Below are 18396 nucleotides of genomic sequence, written 5' to 3' on the forward strand. Positions count from 1 at the left end.
GGAATTTTTTGAAACGTTTTATCAAAGTTATAGAGTAATATAATATTGTAACGCAGTAACAGAGGGTACCAGCAGACAGTGACATTTGTAAATTGCTGTAAGGATTATGTGCAACAAAACACTCTTTAGGAGGTACAGACACTCTGTGTAGTTCTACCCCCATTTCTAGTAATGCTCAGGAAAAATAAATAAATAAATAAATAAATCTCTCCCTTTCATTATTTCCAACTTGGCCTGCTATAGCTGGTGGCAGCTGTTTGGGGACTTTTTTCTACCACTCAGATAATTTCGTTTGGCATTGATGCCTGAGTAGCTGCTGCAAACCATCTTGGAAACTCCTACAGAGTGTGTCTACATTACACTTTTTTTGTTGAGTATTTTTTGTTTTCCTTTGGAGAAGTTATTACCCAGTGCACTGTTTACTGTTTGTTGTCAATATCACAGGGGAACCAGAATGAAAAAAAAAAAAAAAAAAAGAGAGCTGTAATAGCCACAGGGTAGCATACTGGGGGCTAGCAGAGGAGAAATGCTAATTCCCCTTGCCATTTCCTGGCCCAGATGGTCAGGACTTCAACACGCAGTGGTCTGAAATGCTATTATGAGTACAAGCTAATATCGATTCTACTGAGAAGACTTTGGCAAATCTATTACTAGCTCTTTTAAATTGCACCTCACTAACAATTTAGGGTAGCTGTTCATCCAGAGAAAATACAGCTCTGGGCTTGCTGAACACTTCTCTGAGTTGACGTGAGGTGAGAAAAACTTTACAAAGTCACATTAGTGTTTTTTTCTTGGCAAGAATATACTGCAGAACTCTTCTGCAGAAGTCACTTGCTCAAGTAGCAACCCCATCCCTGTCTACCATACAGATCGGGCTCACTGACTCAGTGAGAAAGCACTTGTGGCTTATGGTAGCCCATCCACTGCAGACTTGCAGCTCAAAATAGAAGGGACCATGTGTTGACACTCCAATTTTCTCCAGCAATCTGGACTTTCCTCTCTAGTGGATCGATGAACATGTTGGACTATGAAAGTGGGTGCCACTGAGGCAGAAGGAATGTTCTCTGAGGCCTGCTGGTGGACAGCTGGAGGGCAGGGTGGGTAACAGGAGCCACTGTTTTCCCACCTCCCCAGTAAAACTGGTCTGAGCTCATCTGCTGGAGCTTCCCAAGGCTATGGTGTGCCGACCATGGGCTTGTTGTTTTGTGTTTGCACCAACTGGTGACACTGGGGAACAGTGAAGGAAGTAAATCAGCTAGAATGCAGTAGAGGAGGTTTGCAGAACCAAGAGAAGGTTTGGATTCCTGCCAAGCATTAGTTATCCCACATATTCAGACTAGGGAGAAGAATTTGAAGACAATCAGCAAATTTTTCTCTATTCAAAAGCTGTGATGAGCCAGTGGCTGCTGCCATTTAACACAGTGTTAACTGTAACCCTCTTATTGTAGAAGAGATCATGAAAGCATGATCTTAAACTATGAAGGCCTTCAAATTTAGAAGTAAGCACAATGGTCTAAAGCTACCCCTTTTATTTTGGAATGAGTCTTTTTCAGTTCTTTGGGATTCAATTTTACTTAATAATACAAGCTGTATAGTTGCAGCTCTGGGATTTTTCTGTCTGGGAAGTATTTTCTTGCAATGCAATCACTTCTTATTGCTTTCAAACTTTGTATCTGTGGTTTGGCTGTCCCTAAATGCCATTCACTCATAAGGCCATTGCTACATATCATGTGTTCTTCTGTGTAGCAATCTCTGTGTCCGTTATCACCAATATTTTTGTAGCACTCATCATTTCACCAGCCCTAGATTATCCTGAGCTTTTGTCTGAGTGTGTAATTTTCCTGCGTCAAGGGCTTGTTGTTTTCCATTTATTGCCCTTATAGTACATTTTGGGGTTGTGTTTTTTTGCTCCAGAGCCTTGGGAACAAAGACATATATAACAAAGAGTTGTTTGCCTGCAACAGGCAGGTCATTGAGGAGAAACATATCCTTTTATGAGGGAGCACTGCATTGCGGTCATCATGCTACCCTGTTCAGAATAAATCAGAGAGCAAAGTGTGTAATTAGGAGCACTGTATGTATTCAGATGGCTGTGTGTAGAAACCGATGCCGGAAAGCCTTGCAGAATGTGTAGTGTGAGTAGGAGCATGCTCTCCTCTTCAGATTTACATTTCTTACTTACTAGGAATTGATTTGCCTGGCTTCAGGCAAAAATAAAGCAGGAAACTGCCTAGATGGGGCAGCAGAGCAAGCCTCAGAAGGGGATGAGTACAAAAGCAGCATCACTGGCTGGACAAGGAGCTGTGGAGGTAAATATACCTCTGGTCTGGAGTAGTGGGCAATGACAGACAGGATGGGTTTGCACATAGATAGCTGGACCTGGCAAGACAGAAGAAGGCAGAGAAGAGGTAAAGGCGGGAACAGCATTTGCTTCCCCCATGTCAACACCTGCCTGTTCTGTAAGGCCTTGCCTGTCTGTCCTGCCCTGCTCTACCCTACCGATGTGTGCCTCTGCTGCTGGCACACTGAGCCAAGTCAGTCCTCAGGCACAGAGCTGTCCTGCTGTTGAATGTGAAGGTCTGTTTCTCCTCCATCTTTGCTTATAGCTCCACACCTTCATGACAAAGGATCGAGCCCTTCAGACCATGTTTTTGCTGCCATTCTCATTTTCACAGCCCCTCCTTCACCACGTTGCATCATGGCAGCATACCATGCACAAGAGCGTCATCTTTTCCTGTGCTGCATGAGGCATTATTATTATTACTTAGTTCCTGTGCTTAAAGTTCTGCTGAAGCTTTTGCTTGTGCTTATACATCAGCCAACGTATTGACAGGATATGGGTGGTATGGGATAATTTTAAGATCAACAGCAATTCTAAATTACTCCTGTTTTTAGGATGTGTTTTCACCATATGGCCAAGCTAACATGCAAGGTCACCACTGAAAATAGGAGGAAACTGTGCTATTCTTTCTTCTTATCACTCTTCCCTTCCCCATCTTCTCTCTTCTCCCTTCCCATCTCTGTCCCCAACCATGAGCTATCACTCCTGTTTCCTTTACAATGGCTCATGGGATCTTATATGAAACTGCTTCATCTCATCCTCTTTTTGCCTTCTTATGGGCTGCTGTGACTTGCTGTGTGTCTCACAGAAGCGCAAGAAAGTGAACAGTGGGAGGGCATGGCTAGGAGCAGGAGTGGTGGGGATATTGGGGATTGGGGCTGGACCTGCTCCTTCAGCAGCACTCTGCTGTTACTTTCTCTCAAGCCGTATCATTAAACTGGGCCCTCATTGGGCCCACGTGCTGGACAGAAATAATGTCATTAATTTTGTTTATTCTTTAGTTTGAACATTTCATGGAACAACAGAGTCACTGAGTCAGTTGGATTGGAACGGACCTCACGAGGCCTCTAGTTTGCTCAGGGCAGGGTCAAAGGGACCATTAAAGGTCTGGATAAGGTCCTCAAAGGTTTGATTGCTCTACTGGCCCTAAATATTTGCCAATGGCCTTCAGACAAAACCCCCAAACCCTGGGTTTAGTTGTAAGATACACCTGCTGACAACATGAAGAGCATAAAATAATCTAGATTGACAGGAAAGGAACTAAGTGAATTCACCCTCCCTGCCGGCCCATGAAAGACATCCTCTGTGTAAATGGCCTCGTATTCTACTTCTGAACCTGCAGGTTTGCAGAATGTCTCTCCTGGTACGCTGGTTTGTTCTTCAGGGCGTCCCTGGAACACAGTTTACCACAGTAACACCTGACAGGTTCAGCTGAGAGTAAATAGAAAGATGTTATTGCCTCATAAATAGATGAGGCAAGGGATGTCAGGGAAGGAAAATATTATCTCCATTTTATAAAGAAAATCTTTAGTGAATCTTTTTTCCCCTCCAGAGTCCCAGAGAGCATGTGCAGCAGTGTAGCAATGAGGACACCAACCTCCTGAGGCTCAGCCCAGTGTTTTTCCTGAAAAAATGATCTTTCTTCAAAGCTGTTATCTATGAGGATTTTGCTAGCTGCTCACAGCTCTAAGATTTGTTGGGGACTTTTGCCTAAGCTCATTCTCTTTCTTGAATACCAGAATGCATTTATTTCCCTGATCTGCTATCACACAATTTCTTTTTAAACAGAGCTTACTGTTCAATCTTATGTCAGACTTTGCATTTTTTCTTGTGCCATACACAGATTTTTCTTTGCCTGGTGTGCCTCCATGCACTTTATGGAGATTAAAGCTGCTCTGGTGCATGCTATCACTGCCTTACTCTCCTCACTTCTAAAACCATCTGTAATTCCATTACAAATTATTCCCTCTACAAAATGTTCCAACATCGATATGAAAGATATTTGAAAGGCTGTTGCAGAGCAATCAGATGTCTTGCCTTTTTTTTTCCCAACTGTTGAACAAATGGTGCCCACATACAGAGTTTTCATATGGGTGCAACGATCTTCTAATATTTTGATTGGAACATTCATTTTGTGCACTCTCTGCAAGTTCAAAGGTGAATGAATTATGTTAATCCCATTCTCCTGCACAGTGTGAGCTCAGCTTTTCAGCTTTTCTCCACTGGAACCTTTTTTTCACTTGTGCTGATGTGCACTGAAATATTCTGTCTGGGTTGTTCAGTGTTTCCTGAGACTTCCTTACAGTTTTAACTGCTTGGGTGGACAATTTCACCCACTCACGGTTATTGCTCTCACCATTCGAAATCTGTCTTCCTTTGCCTTTTCTCATTTACATTTACTTTTCAACTATTATATGAAAAGACTCTTGACCTTTGCTGTCTGCCAAGATTCATAGGCCTCAGCGTTCTATGTTAGGGGTAAAAACGGGTGACAGAGTGAGGTATCTCTGAGGTAATCCCTTTTTACTCATGCAGCCCTTAACACAGAAAGAATTAAACACTGGGAAGCATCTATTTGCTTGCAGCTCAAAGCAGCTTTCAGCCCACAGTCATCTTCAAGCTCTTGATTTTTCTCCAGGTCACATTTCTACTAAAAAAAAATTAAAAAGAGGTGGGTTTGTGTTTCCCTGTGTGTTGTTTCAGAGGTACTTCCACTCAAAACCAGCCAGAATGATTCTGAGTGGCCCCATCTTGCAATTTCTATGGGGAAGCAGAGAGGTCTGTGTTATGGTTGGAAAGCAAGATGTGCTTTATCTGAGTAGTGAACAGTTTTACTGCAACTAAGAAAGAGCAGCAACTGGATTCATTGGTGTCCTTTGTATTTTCCCACCCAGTGACTGTATTGTTGGTGCATCTATAGTGCCCTTATTGGAAAACCTCTACAAAGCCAACTCTAAACCCTTAAATTGATGATTATCTTCCAGAGACGTGTCGAAAAAGATGGCCAGGTTCTCCAGCATTTCACAGCAAAGGAATCACAGAGCAACTTCACTTTCAGCAGTGTTAAGAAATGATGTGTATGATCCAGAAACAATAATGCAAGTGTATCACCAGTAGAGACAGTGACATGATCTGGCTTTTCAACCTGGCTGCTTTTCATACTCATTCCTTCTGATGCTAATTCCCCAAATTAAATTTGCAGTGAACATATTAACTCTCTGGTAATATGGCTGCATCTGCACTCCTAATTACCAGAAGGTGTGGCCAAAACATTTCCTGAATCATTGCCTGGTCTCTGTGCTAAGGATGTGTGAAAGGATTTTGGAAGGTCAGAGGCTTTCTGCATAAAAAACATCAAATGCCTTAAAATACACCGGCTCTACTGCAAATTTTGAAACTTTTCTTGAGCACTTATGTTAGCAAAATTTACTTGCTTAAAGGCATGTGATAGACAAAGTGGGTTAGAACATGGCTAGGTCTAATTCAATTTTGTATTCAAATGATTATCCTCAGGAAATTTATACTTGATACTTCTAATTTTCAATCTAGTTTCTTAGGAAAGAAATAGAAAAAAAAAAAGAGGAAATAACTGCATTTATATAGAAAATATTTTAATACCTACTTAAGACCTACTGTGACACTGGGACTGAGCAATGTCTGTAGACAGGCAGTGCAAAGGTGTCTGAGTACCTTATTTAGTGCTTGCAAGTAGGCTGAACCCTAACTCCTCATGCTTCTGTTTAAATGGGCTATTCCGCAGGTCATATTTCTCAGTTTCTACAACCAGCTTGTCAGCTGGTTAATATTGCAGAGATTTACAGTAAATTCATGAATGCCAGTTTCAAGTGTCAAAGCTCCTTTAAAAGAAAAATAAAGTTAACCTGGGCAAAATGAATAATACATATTTTACAGCCAAAAAGCAAGTTTCTTTTAAGTTTCAGAAGAACTGCTAGTTCCTACAGCCTATGATTGCACCAATATTTTTTCCTAAGGAACAGAAAGCATTTATACCTTGATATCTTATTCCTTAAGGTGTACCTATGCTTATAAATTTAAGTATATTTCATCTCTCCGCTCATTGTGTACTCTGGCAGATGTTGGGAAAGATGTAAATTTTTGCTTTATGTATGCCACAGCATTAGCAAATAGTGTCACCCCTAGCATTTCCTGAGAAGTAACAATTCTCAATTTTTCTCCTAAATTAAACAGGAAGAAAACACTTTTAAATTTCTTCCCCAAACTTTACTAGGGTTGCTCTTCACAAGAAAACAATGCCTCATTGCTGCAGTCCCTGGTGTCCATGCTCGACTGCATACAGCTTCATACATGACATCTTCATGCTGAAGATCCTGGAATGCAACGTAAGTCTTATTTCCAGGTTTTAATTAAAAGTAAAGAATGCAGGAACTACAAAGGAAAACCACAAAGGGTCTAATGTTTGCGGTTCAATTATTTCCAATAGATGAAAGACAGGTAAAAACTCTTCAAAACAGGCCATGCAACATGACCCATGGACTGAAATTGAAATTTTCAGTGATTTGGAAGATATGCAACTCTGTTGTCCTGGGATAACATGACTATGATTCACTGCCTCAAAAGCAATCACAGATCAGCAACTATTTTCTGCCCCCAGCCACTCTATCCCATGTCAGAGTGAAGGTCATAACAATTTTCAGCAGGCTGGTGAATGCCTGGGGATTTTGTGGTTTGTGTTTGTCAGGAGTATGTGAGCACAAGCACTGTTCAGTTTGTCATCTAGTTTACAAGTGCACAGGGCTTGTATCCATAGCTATTATAGGTTAAAAGTACTTATGGAAAGCTAAGGCATGAAAATAAGAGTGCGGCCCCTGCCTTTGTCTATACACTTTTGCATTGGTAAACTGGAGGCCCCAGAATGAATTGAAAGGGTGTCCCCAGCAACACAGTATCAATTGGGGGAATTTTAATGAATTTATTACCAATAAACATAAATTTAAGTTCATAAAGGCAAAAAAAATAAAAAATATGAGCACTTACACAAGTATCTATTCCTGTTCTCAAATTACCTTTATACTCTGTTGAGGTTATGGGCAGCACAGAAAATGGGGAGGTTTGCATAATGCTTTTCTGCTGCCCTTTGCTGCTCAGTGGTTTTCCTGCCAGGCTTTCTGAGTATCCCTGTCTCAGTTTGGGTCCCCCAAACAGGGTGAACAACCAAACAGGTGAACCTGCTAACTTCTGTGCTTTATAGGGGGAAGACTTCAAAAGAAGGAGGGTTGATAAAGGAGCTGTGAAGCACCTGTGGTGGGCGTATGGCCAGCAGATCAGGAGAGATGGATCAGCACCAGCAAAAGGGAGTAAGAGCCCAGAGGGGCTTTACAAACCTGTAATACAGAGAGGCTCTTAAGAAGGGTGAGGAGATTTGTACGGACGGACGGACAAGATGTGAATAGCAGTGGACAAAATTGTACCACAGTAGGGCAGAGATGAAGAAGGTCCCAGAGAATATTTAGCTATGACACTGCAGTTGGGCTTCCTGAGGAGAGGGCTTATGCTGAGGGAAGACCACCAACTCTTTGGAAGTGATGAGTGTCTAAATTTCAGAAGAGCTGTGGGAGGCCTTGTCTGAAATGCCTACTTTTGTCTCCCTGAGCTGGTATGTCCTGTGGGGATGGCTCTGCTACACTTGAAACAGCAAAAAATTCCCATGTATCCTGGAGGCCACAGAGCACTTACCTCAGAGTATACCACAGTTCCATTACACCTTGAGACATATTAGATACTTCCACTTAATCTGCTCTTAAATTTGTCGTTATAATCACAACAATTTTCTACTTTTAATTTTCTTCCCCCAGAAGTGTTATACAATACTGCTACTGAAGAAAATAAATGGGTGTCATGAATCCAGAGATCCCTGTGTCTGAAAGAGCTCAGGGACACATGCTAAGGAATTCTCAACCATGATTTTGAAAGAAGTAAATGGAAAATTTTCCAGAACTTTACTGGTCTCCCACTGGCCTGCTGATTTTCATTGGGCAGGAAAAAAAAATTATATATATATATATATAATATATATAATACCCCAGGTATTCTGACATTGCTAACATTGCTGTTGCTGAACATACATCCATGCACATTCTTTGACGTAAATGTTTAAAACTTTTCTGATGACTCCTTTGAGGTGAATGCTAATACGTACACTCCCCTCCTTCCTCATGAAAAGCAAAAACCTATAGGAACAGTACTTTTGTGTTGGTTGCTGCCACGTAAAGTATGTGTTATGGAGATGAGTCAAAAATGTATGAGTACAGTTTGAAGGAAAAGGCTCTAGTAGAAAGAAGGTCAAAACCAGAAAAGAAGAAGAGACCAATTATAAATTGAGAGAAGTTCCAGAAAAACTGGCTAAAAGCAGCAGTAAGAGGGGCAGAAAGGGAATCCCTCTTTATCCACAATAAATTCAGCAAAGAAAATAAAGGAAGGAAGTGGGGAGGCCTCCAGTCTGCAAACACAACACCCATATTTTCTGCTGTGCCATCTGTTTCTATGCCTTGCCACTGCCTGGGCTGCAGTGCATTACTACATACAGCTGCTGCTGCCAAATGCCCAGCTAATTTTAGGGTACTTATCTGCGACTGAGCTTGGGTAAGGAGTTGCTCAGCCTTCGTTTGTAGGAGATGACACATGAGATCTCCCACCTGCTGTGCATTTCCTGACAATGTCCCTGGGGGCAGCTATGCAGTTGTGGGGTGAGAAAGAAGGGTCACATAATTGATTAGAAACTGCTCAGTTGTCACCAGCGTTGACTATAGTAAGCAGTTTGTTTTCAGTTTGGGCTGGTGTTGACTTGCAAAATAAGTATATTCATCGATATTTGTGTAAAAAAGTGAAGGTGGATACAGAAAAGCCTGCAAACAATAGAAAATGGCATTGTTACAGCAAGACAGAAAAGAACCATTTCAGGACCACAGACTGTGCCGTGTGTCTGAACGGGGCACTTACCCTTACTCCTGGTTAGGGGAACTTCCTCTTGGAGCACTGCAGGAAAGTGGGGATGTGGAGGATTTTATCTGTAGAGCTTCCACTAGTTTCATTGTTTATCTATATGCATTGTGTAAGGAATGGAAGGGGAAAGGGAGTTACCTGTACTTTCAATAGGATCACCACCTCAGATGGATGTGTATACAGAGAACGGTAAATCTGACAGCAACTCAGCACTGATTTGCTGTAAGGTGTAGTACCAGTGCTTCTCCACATTTGAACCTTCGTGCTGAGAAGGGCCTGAGAGGAGACATTTAAACCCAAGTCAAAAAGCTGGTAGTCAAAGAATATGAAGTGAAACAGACTGACAACAAATACTGAACTGCCTATAGATTGATCAGTTCTAAATTGATGTGCCTGCAGGAGGGGGAAAAAAAAAAAAAAAAAGTCTCCTTGATGAAAACCACCTGTTGATGGAAGCTGAGATTCAAGTTAAATAAACAAGAATCTGTATTAAGAAAGGAAGTGAATGCTGTTAGGAATGTATCATAATGTAAACAGAGAGTGTACCTTCACCTTGAATACTGTTTACAATTCTGGGCACAACAATTTGAAAAGGATAAAACTAGAAAGTGAGTGGATCTAGAGAAGGGTAAGAAAAAATATCAGAGGAACAGAACAGCAAGATGTCTACAGTATTCATGGTGATTATAAAGGTGAGTGCTTTAGAGAAAAATAAATAAATTATGGTGTAACAGAAATATATCCAACACCGACTAGAACAGAGAAGGTCAGACAGAGACATTTGTTTGCTTCCATAATAGAAAAACACACAGACACCATAAAGTTATAGAATCATAGAATCATCTAGATTGGAAAAGACCTTCAAGATCACCAAGTCCAACCGTGACTTACCAGTTTAAAGGAAACAAATTAAAACTGTTAAAAGGCTGCTTTTAGAAACATAAATAGGATGCAGCTGTGTATGGACTACTGTAAAACGTGATTTAAAAAGGGGATTAGTAGGATTCCAAGGAGGTCTTCAGACCAGATCTCTGATGGTATTTCAGTGGCTAACACCTGCTGAAGTGTATGTAGTAACTTCAATTAGCAGTGAGCTCAGTTTTGTGAGGTTCTGAACATTTTGGATATAATCCAGCAAGATGCATGCTTTCCTCCCAGCAGGTAAATAGTGCCCCTGATGAGTGCAGCAGAAATTATACTCCTGGAGTAAAGCAGACACTAATATTCTTTGCTGAACTGGTGTGAGCATGTTCAGTACTGTGCTTTCCATAAATAAAATATGCACAATTATTTATCTCAGGGGAAAATAAAATTGCTTCATTGAGGAAACAAATACCCAACAATCCACATACTTTAAAGAGCAACAATACTACTCATATAATGATATACAAGGGATGACTCAGATATGAGGAAGAATTGAGCACCAGCTGGAAATACATGCTGGTTGTTTATTCCACTGACAAGAAAGATGTTACATAAAAGTAAATAAATAAATAAATAAAAATCTTTTAGCTTAAAGCTGCATTTCACTGTCTGACACTCTATTTTGGAAGAAATGAATAGTTGCTTGTCAGTATGCTTTAGTGAAAAGAAAAGACAAGCATTTTTTTAAACAATACACCCACACCTAGAATATTTAGTGAGTGAAATACATGAATCAAATACAGTAAACACTTTAGAGGAGTTGAAGTTCTGGTACAGCACTGCAGAGAGCTGTTAGGATTAGTTGCATGGTACGTGTTCCTTGGTGGCAAAATCAGCTTCAAATTTGCCTGACCTCCCTCCACTGCCCTTCAGCCCTTTTTGCCTGCTGCCACGCTCATTTAAATGTGCCAGCACAACTGCTCGTGGGATCATTTCGTGGAACAGATTAGCGAGGTGATCTGCGTTAAAATGCAAGCAAGCAAGCAAACAAACAAACAATTACAAAACCCCCAAATGCCTTTATTTTTTATTTATTTATTTTTATTTTTTTCCTGGAGGTTTTCTTTTTGTCCTGGACTGTCTTAAGGGCCTCAGACACAGAGCATTCCTCAAAGAATCGTGTTGCCACTGTCAAGGAGATGGCAAGCTCCTGCAGAGGGGCAGCAACTGGGTCAGGGCAGCGCAGAGAAACTTCCCAAGGCAGTTTTGTCAGCAAAAATAACATTTAATTGCCCCACAAGTCTTTCTCTGGAGTCAACATTACAGCAGGGTTTCATTCCAAAGCTGATATTCATCCCATCTCTTTGTCACTTTTATACGTGTATATACATATATATATATAAATACAAATATCATATATGTCTGTGTGTGCATGTTTGTATTTGGAAAATATAATTAGTGTCTCATTAAGGTGTGAGATTTTTTTTTTCTTTGAGAAAAGCAGAAAACAAAACCAAACACATGCAGGCAAGCTGATCTGTTTGGAGATGGTTTTAAAAATGCCTGAGAAAACAGAGTGGAATGTCAGTAAAGACCCATACAATAGAGTCCTAGCTGCCTGCCATACCAGCATTCCTCTATTGAATGAATGTGTGCTGAAGTATGGAGCAGCAACAGCCCATACACATGGGCAGAGAAGCAGGTGGCAGGCCACTCCATTAAAACGGACGATTACAGCAATCCCAAACATTTTGTGGTGTTTTTACCTCCATGATCTGAAACTGTATTATAATGCAGTGAAGTGCCAATGGCTCCTTCTTAGTGGTGATGAATCTGAAGAAATACCTACTCAGGTATCCTGAGTACGTCCTTTTTGTGCCAGCTTCTATGTACTTGCACCAAATAACCCACTCTTCCCTGCTTGCTAAAGCATGTTCTGTGTCTGTCAGCTTTACAGAGCTTGTGTGTGCTCAGGTACAGAATATCGGTGTGTGCAAAGCTTTCCTCCCTATCCCCAGGATAAATAGCAAAACAACCTGCCCCACAAGATGAAGCAATTGGTAGACCTAGAAAGAGGACCTGGGTCTTCAGGCTGTAAGCTGCCATGCTATGTGCTTGCTTGTACCAGTCACTGGAAAGTCCCATCAGGAATTTTTTTCCTAAGACCTGATAAGAATTGCATCCTCATTTAAACGATTAGAATACTTTTTTTTTCTTTTTTTCTTTTTTTTTCTTTTTTTTTTTTTCTTTTCTTGTGCTAAATCTTCTCAGTATTTTGTTCCCTGAGAATTTTCTTTAACATTCACCTGTCTGAAAATGATTGGGGAACTGAAACGCAAATTACTCTCAGAAAATGCAAATACATGGCATTTTGCAAATGAACCTTACAAGACTTATGCACGTGTAAGAGCATATTCCTGATGCAGCCACTATAGTCAATTAAGCTGGCAATGACCATAATATGTTACATTGTATGTCAGAGGTTAATTGTCCTCATCTTTTTGGTCTTTATCTCAGCAGGTCCTCCTGTGCACAGCCACCTCCTTTCTCCCTCTCTCCTGGGCAGTGACACCACCAGTTGGAAGCAGCTAGCTAGTTTGCTATCCTGTATAAGATGTAGTAAATGCTGGTTGCTGAAGGTAGCAGCTTCACTCCAGGGGAATATGCTGAATAGCTAGGGACAATATAATATTTAGCTTTGATTTTTCTTACTTCTCCAAGCAAGTAATAGCAGATATGCAGGGCATCCTGTGAACACTATCATATAGGAGCTGCCCCAAGATTTCCTGCCTTCAGCTTGCTTTTAGGTCAGCACTTGCACCTCTGAATTAAAATTATTTGTGTTGCTTCAGTGCCTCAAACATGACAGACATTTCACAGACAAAGGAATGAGCAGCTGTTCCCTCGAAATAATTCAAAAGAAAAAAAAAAAAAAAAAGGTATCCAGCTCTCACTGAAGGCCCAGTCTTCAAATGTAATTGTGCACTGATATATGTAAGCAGGGAGTGTACTCTTTTTATCTGTCAATATAATTTATTTCCAACCACAGCTCTACCTGACTGTTGTTAGATACACTCACTGCATTCTGCACTGTACAGCAGAAATGGGACAGGGGGAGAATGAATGGATGAACGAAGGTTTACAGAATCACAGAGGCTGTAAGAAGAATGTGGAATTCCTACCAGCCAAACCTGCGGTATTTGAACCAAGGAACACTCCTTGAAGGTTAGTAGGACATGAGCTTTGGACAGATAAAAGATTTTTTTCTTTCATAAGAGAAATCTTTTATAAGGTATTTTTATACAGTGACAACAACCTTCTGAAATTTGCTGTGAGAGATGTGGAGGAAGATATTTTCAATGAGTTCAGAAAGGGATGAGGCTAGTTCATGGACCGCGAGTCCACAAGCAGATACTAAGACAACAGGCAGGGATACACCCTCTGACATCTGATGCAGCAACAACTGTGGAAGCTTAAGAGCACGAGTGAACGCACTGCAGATAGTGGTCAGGCTTGGGTGTGCTCCCTGAACAACATCTGATACTTCTTCTGTTATTGTTTGCACACACGCATACACACACACCACACCCCATTTGTAGATATTTGTTGACAGATCTAAGAGAACAGTTCATTCTCCCTCACCCCCGTCTTCTGTTTCTTTTTTTTTTTTCTTTTTTCTTTTTATTTTCTTTTTTTTCCTTTCTTTTTTTTTTTTTTTCCTCCCAAGGTTAAAAAAGAAAGTTTAGGAAGGAGGACTACTTTCATCTGGAGGGTGGAATCATAAGTGTAGTGTGAAGAATAGAGGAGAAGAGATAAGTCAAGGAAAAGGACCAGATATTATCCTCAGTGAAGAGGGATGACAGGCTCAAAATGGTATGTAAAACAGGAAGAAAAAAGAGTCAGCTGGTGCAGGGATTTGGAAAGGTAAAAACAGAATGATCCATAGTAGGCCAAATAGGCTGTGATAAACAGACTGTCAGCTGCTGCTGTGTTTACTCGTATAAGAACGCTTTCTTTCCCAATAACCAATTTAAAGGTGAATTTAACCCAAACGTGACTTTTCCAAAGAAACATATCATGTATTTGAACAGACTATTACTTAAATAGTACTTAAATACAATGCTCAGTTGCCAGAAATTGTCTCAGACCAGGCCTATTCAGAAATGCACTAAATCCTTAGAAATAATGCATGTAAATATCATTTTCCAGAAACTCAATTTCTGCTTCTCAAATAACACCCATCTTCAGTAAACTCGTGGAAAGTTTCTACATCTTAATGCATAATAAATGGACCCAAATCTTCCCAGGATGATACAATGTATATATCTAGAATATTTCCATAAATAAACTCATCAAAATCTTCTGCCTTCATACATACTCTTCTTGAAAAGTGATATGCCATGCAGCCAGCGCTCTTGTGAAAACGAATAATCAGTATGCAGAAACATGACCTTTTGCAGATAATCAATAAAGGATAGAAATCTTCAGTTCTAGTATTTTTCACAAAGCATTTCTGACTTCTCAGTTTCAAACCTCAAGAGAGATCTACAAATCCCTTCAAATAATGAGTTTACAATTAAAATTTTTAACTCTTCTGGATACTAAAAAGGGACATAATGAAGATATTGCATCATTTGTCATTGCAATTTGCCATCCGACTCTCTGTTCTTGTAGACATGAATGTCTACTTCTTTTTCTGTCTGTTCCATAAAGGCATAAGGTCTGTCAGCTCTCCCTGCTAGTGTGTGTCACTGCTCTTTCAGTGCTTTCCTCTCAAGTGATCTAACCAACTAGCAAAGTTAGATTAAGCTATGAGTAAATACATCTAACTTGTTTTTAGCTTTCTCTTTGATGTGATCCTTCTTATCAGACCTAGTAAAAGAACTCCAAAGTTTGTACTTTCTTTCTTTCTCTCTCTAATTGTTCAGTAATTCTAGTAAGAGAAAAAAGTTCTTACAACCCTGCATCTTAACAAAATGCAGGAGAAGGTAGTAAGTCTTAACACTGAAGATGATTGCTGTGGAGAAGTTGAAAGCAGGGAATAAAGGGAATTTATTTCAGATAACTTTAATGTGGAATTTCTGATGGTGCATCAATATCAAGAACATACATTTCCATATCTGGCTTTTTTTATGTGAGTAGGATGATGACTTACTCTGCCAGCTTATTCATCATCTTTCCTGGAACTGCCAGGTGTATTAAGTTTCATATACATCTCTTCACTGGAAAAAACAACACAGTTAAAGGCTATTGCAAATTCCTATTAAACAGTAACAGGCTTTGGTAACTAATGATTTCCTCTGCTGAAATATGTAGCTTGAAAAATATATATATATATTACTAATGTAATAATAGTAGCTCAAATTTCTGAGCTAGATTTTGTAGATAAAATTTAGTTTAAAGATAGATATACTCCTATAGCACGGGGAAAAAAAAAAAAAAAACAACAACAAAAAAAACCTCCTAGTGTTTCTCAGATCCCTCTAATAGTATTAGCAATACGGAAAGAAATTGCATTATTAGAAAGGTCACAGACCAGTGTTTTTAAGTAAAAGATCTCCCTTGGAAATGTGATAGACATACTTCAGTAAGATATGTTTCTACAGGATGTATTTAGGGAGTGATAAAAACACTCTTTACTTTTGCACAATCTGTGAAGGCAGCTGCTTTGGGAAAGCAAATGGCAGCAAGGGAGAGGGAGGAAAAGGAAAAAAATAACACTGTGCCAAAAAACTTAAAATCATTATATCTTTTTTTTTCTTTCTTTCTTTTTCTTTTTTTATTTTTTTTTTCTTTTTTCCCTCATTGTATTGTTATGCATTTACTTTGAGACTAGTGTGCTTGGTGGACTTTCTTGGCCGTGTCTTAGCTGAATATTGCATCAAGCAGCCCAGCCCAGCAGTGGTCTCACAACCCTGCTTGATGTTCCCTCTGAGCACCAGGCAGAGAGATTTCTTTTCATGCATCATTCATAAACTCACTGCTGGGATTCTACAAGTTGCTACATCTTCCAATCCTATCGCAGAGACTTAAAACAAAAAAAGATGATTGTACAGTCTTCTTTTGTAGAAATTGGTCACAGATGTCACATCATAAGCTGTGCTGATGGCAAAAGAAGACACTTATTTTGAATACAAGGAAAAAAGGAGCTATTTACAGTTGGGTTGATATCTTGAAAGTTTTGTTCAGTCACATTGTGTGCTGTCTTGAAGTGTTATTTCACAAGTTATGTTGACCGACGAGGTACCTGTATCCTCAGCACAAATCACAGGAGAAAAGAAAATGTGTACTTTATGTGGAAAGCTACTGCTTGAGAACTTCTGCATGTCACTTAATCTTCTAGTCAATCAAAACCTTTTATCTTGCCCAGTTAAGTCACAGCGAGATCTACTTCCCCTCAAATTCAACCTACTCTTTGCACCTACTGGGCTACTTTCCTCTCTTTTCTCTTCCTATATTGCTCCACAGTGGGTGGTAGATCTTTTACGCCCATTCTTTCCACCATCTGGAGTAACCATTCTGCGACTGATTGAGTTGGGCTCATTTCATACCTGATCTCATGGGATATCTATTGTCACTGCCCTATGCCTCCTTTCCCAATTTAAAAATAAAAACAACAATAAACTTCTATCTCAGAACTTCTTTCTATTGCCCCTGTGAAAACTGAGATGATGTACCAATCACCCTTACTTTTAGCCTGGACCAGGTGTGAGATCCATCATAACAATGGATGCTTGCATTTGTGCTGATAAAAGTAGCCCACAGAGACCTGTTCTCAGATGTTTCTGGTAATGGCATATATAATCTATCATGGTGAATTTTGGAGCCAGACCTCAGGGCAGATGATGAATCTTGGGCTGAATCAGTTTATAGCAAGGCAAATGTGTGCTCCTGTCTGTTGGCCAGAAATCGTTCCCTACAGACGGCTAGTCATATCTTTGACTGTGTTTTCACCTGATTAGGCAGGAATATAGGAATCCCTGATGCAGATCCCATCCAATCAAGTGAAACAGAACAGGAATTTGATGGGACCCAAGAGAAAAATCCCATATTCAAATTTCAGACTTCGCATCCCTCAGAGTTCCCTTCCAATGAAGGGACATTAGCTTTCATCTTACAATGGGTCTTGATGCCTGTTGTTTCCCAGTGATCTCCCCCTAACCATAGCCAATTGCTCTTGCTTATCATACCCCATTTGTGCATAAATTTTAAAGTATTCAGGACTGTAGCAGAACCTTGGAACATGTCATGCTTTTCATACTATTCTTCAAATCTTTTTAATAATGCCTTCCTCTGCTGACTGCCTTGAAATACGCTAACTTTTCAATACACTACAATACAGTATAATATAATAGAAAGTTCACCCCCAAAGCCACTTGAAGAGTCTTGGTGTCTAGTGCAGTATAACTAAAGGAGTCTTCTGAAATAAACCAAAATGATGAATGTGTCAGGGAGCACAAGCTCAGAAAGATGCCCTGCTCCTCTCTTGCTTTTCAGTGAGGCTGAGGTAGCAGTTTCTTCCTGTTAGGTAGCTAATAAGGACAAAAATAATAATAGAACCAGTGTTACCTTTGTGCTACCCTGACCCTTCTGCACTTCTTACTTGATGAGCACAGACAGAATTTCAAACCAGCAAGCTCATAACACTGATGTCGCATTACCAAGATACCAAGAAACCCAGACAGAAATTCAAGAGCACAATTATGTAGGCTTTTCCTTTTTTCTTTTCTTTCTTTCCTTTTTTTTTATTTTTTTCTTTTTTTTCCTTTTTTTTATTTTTTGTTTGTTTGTTTGTTTCCTCTAGCTCTCTTTTATTTCAAGTCTGCTTTATCTGGGGGAGGGTGGGGAAGGAATAACAACGGTTTTGAATAATGAAAGACAAGTCCAGCTAAACCTTCAGGCAGTTATTTTTTTCAGGTCAGATTGAGGAATGCTATGACTGAATATTAGTTATGTGATGCTGAAGATTACTTAAAGTTTTGAGGTGCACTATTTTGATATTTTTTCTAATTGGTCTTCTACTATTTTGGTACAGATGAGATCCTGCTTGATTACTGGTTGTCTGTAGTATCATGTGGTTTCTGAGCTTAGTTCTGTTTTCTTTACATGCAAACTCTTTCTTAGACTTCGGATCGATTTATGGTTTTGCACAAAAATGATGAAAATTATATTAGAGTAGGGACAAGTATGGAAGCTGCTATGCTGTGGTT

At 39.9% G+C, this 18396-nt stretch overlaps 1 long non-coding RNA gene across 2 annotated transcripts; it reads right to left on the bottom strand.

Moving 5' to 3' along the window:
* Positions 1 to 6057: 6057 nt before the first annotated feature.
* LOC310895530 lies at positions 6058 to 10733 on the bottom strand. Of its 2 annotated transcripts, none has more exons than XR_014580762.1 (3): positions 10214 to 10733; positions 7387 to 9598; positions 6058 to 6690 (listed from the first exon to the last, which is right to left on the bottom strand). It is a non-coding gene; the product is annotated as an uncharacterized lncRNA (long non-coding RNA). The 2 variants fall into 2 exon arrangements; XR_014580763.1 differs by lacking the exon at positions 10214 to 10733 and adding an exon at positions 10182 to 10203.
* Positions 10734 to 18396: the final 7663 nt, after the last annotated feature.

Source organism: Anser anser, assembly GCF_964211835.1.
Source record: "Anser anser genome assembly, chromosome: 2".
Taxonomy (NCBI): Eukaryota; Metazoa; Chordata; class Aves; order Anseriformes; family Anatidae; genus Anser; species Anser anser.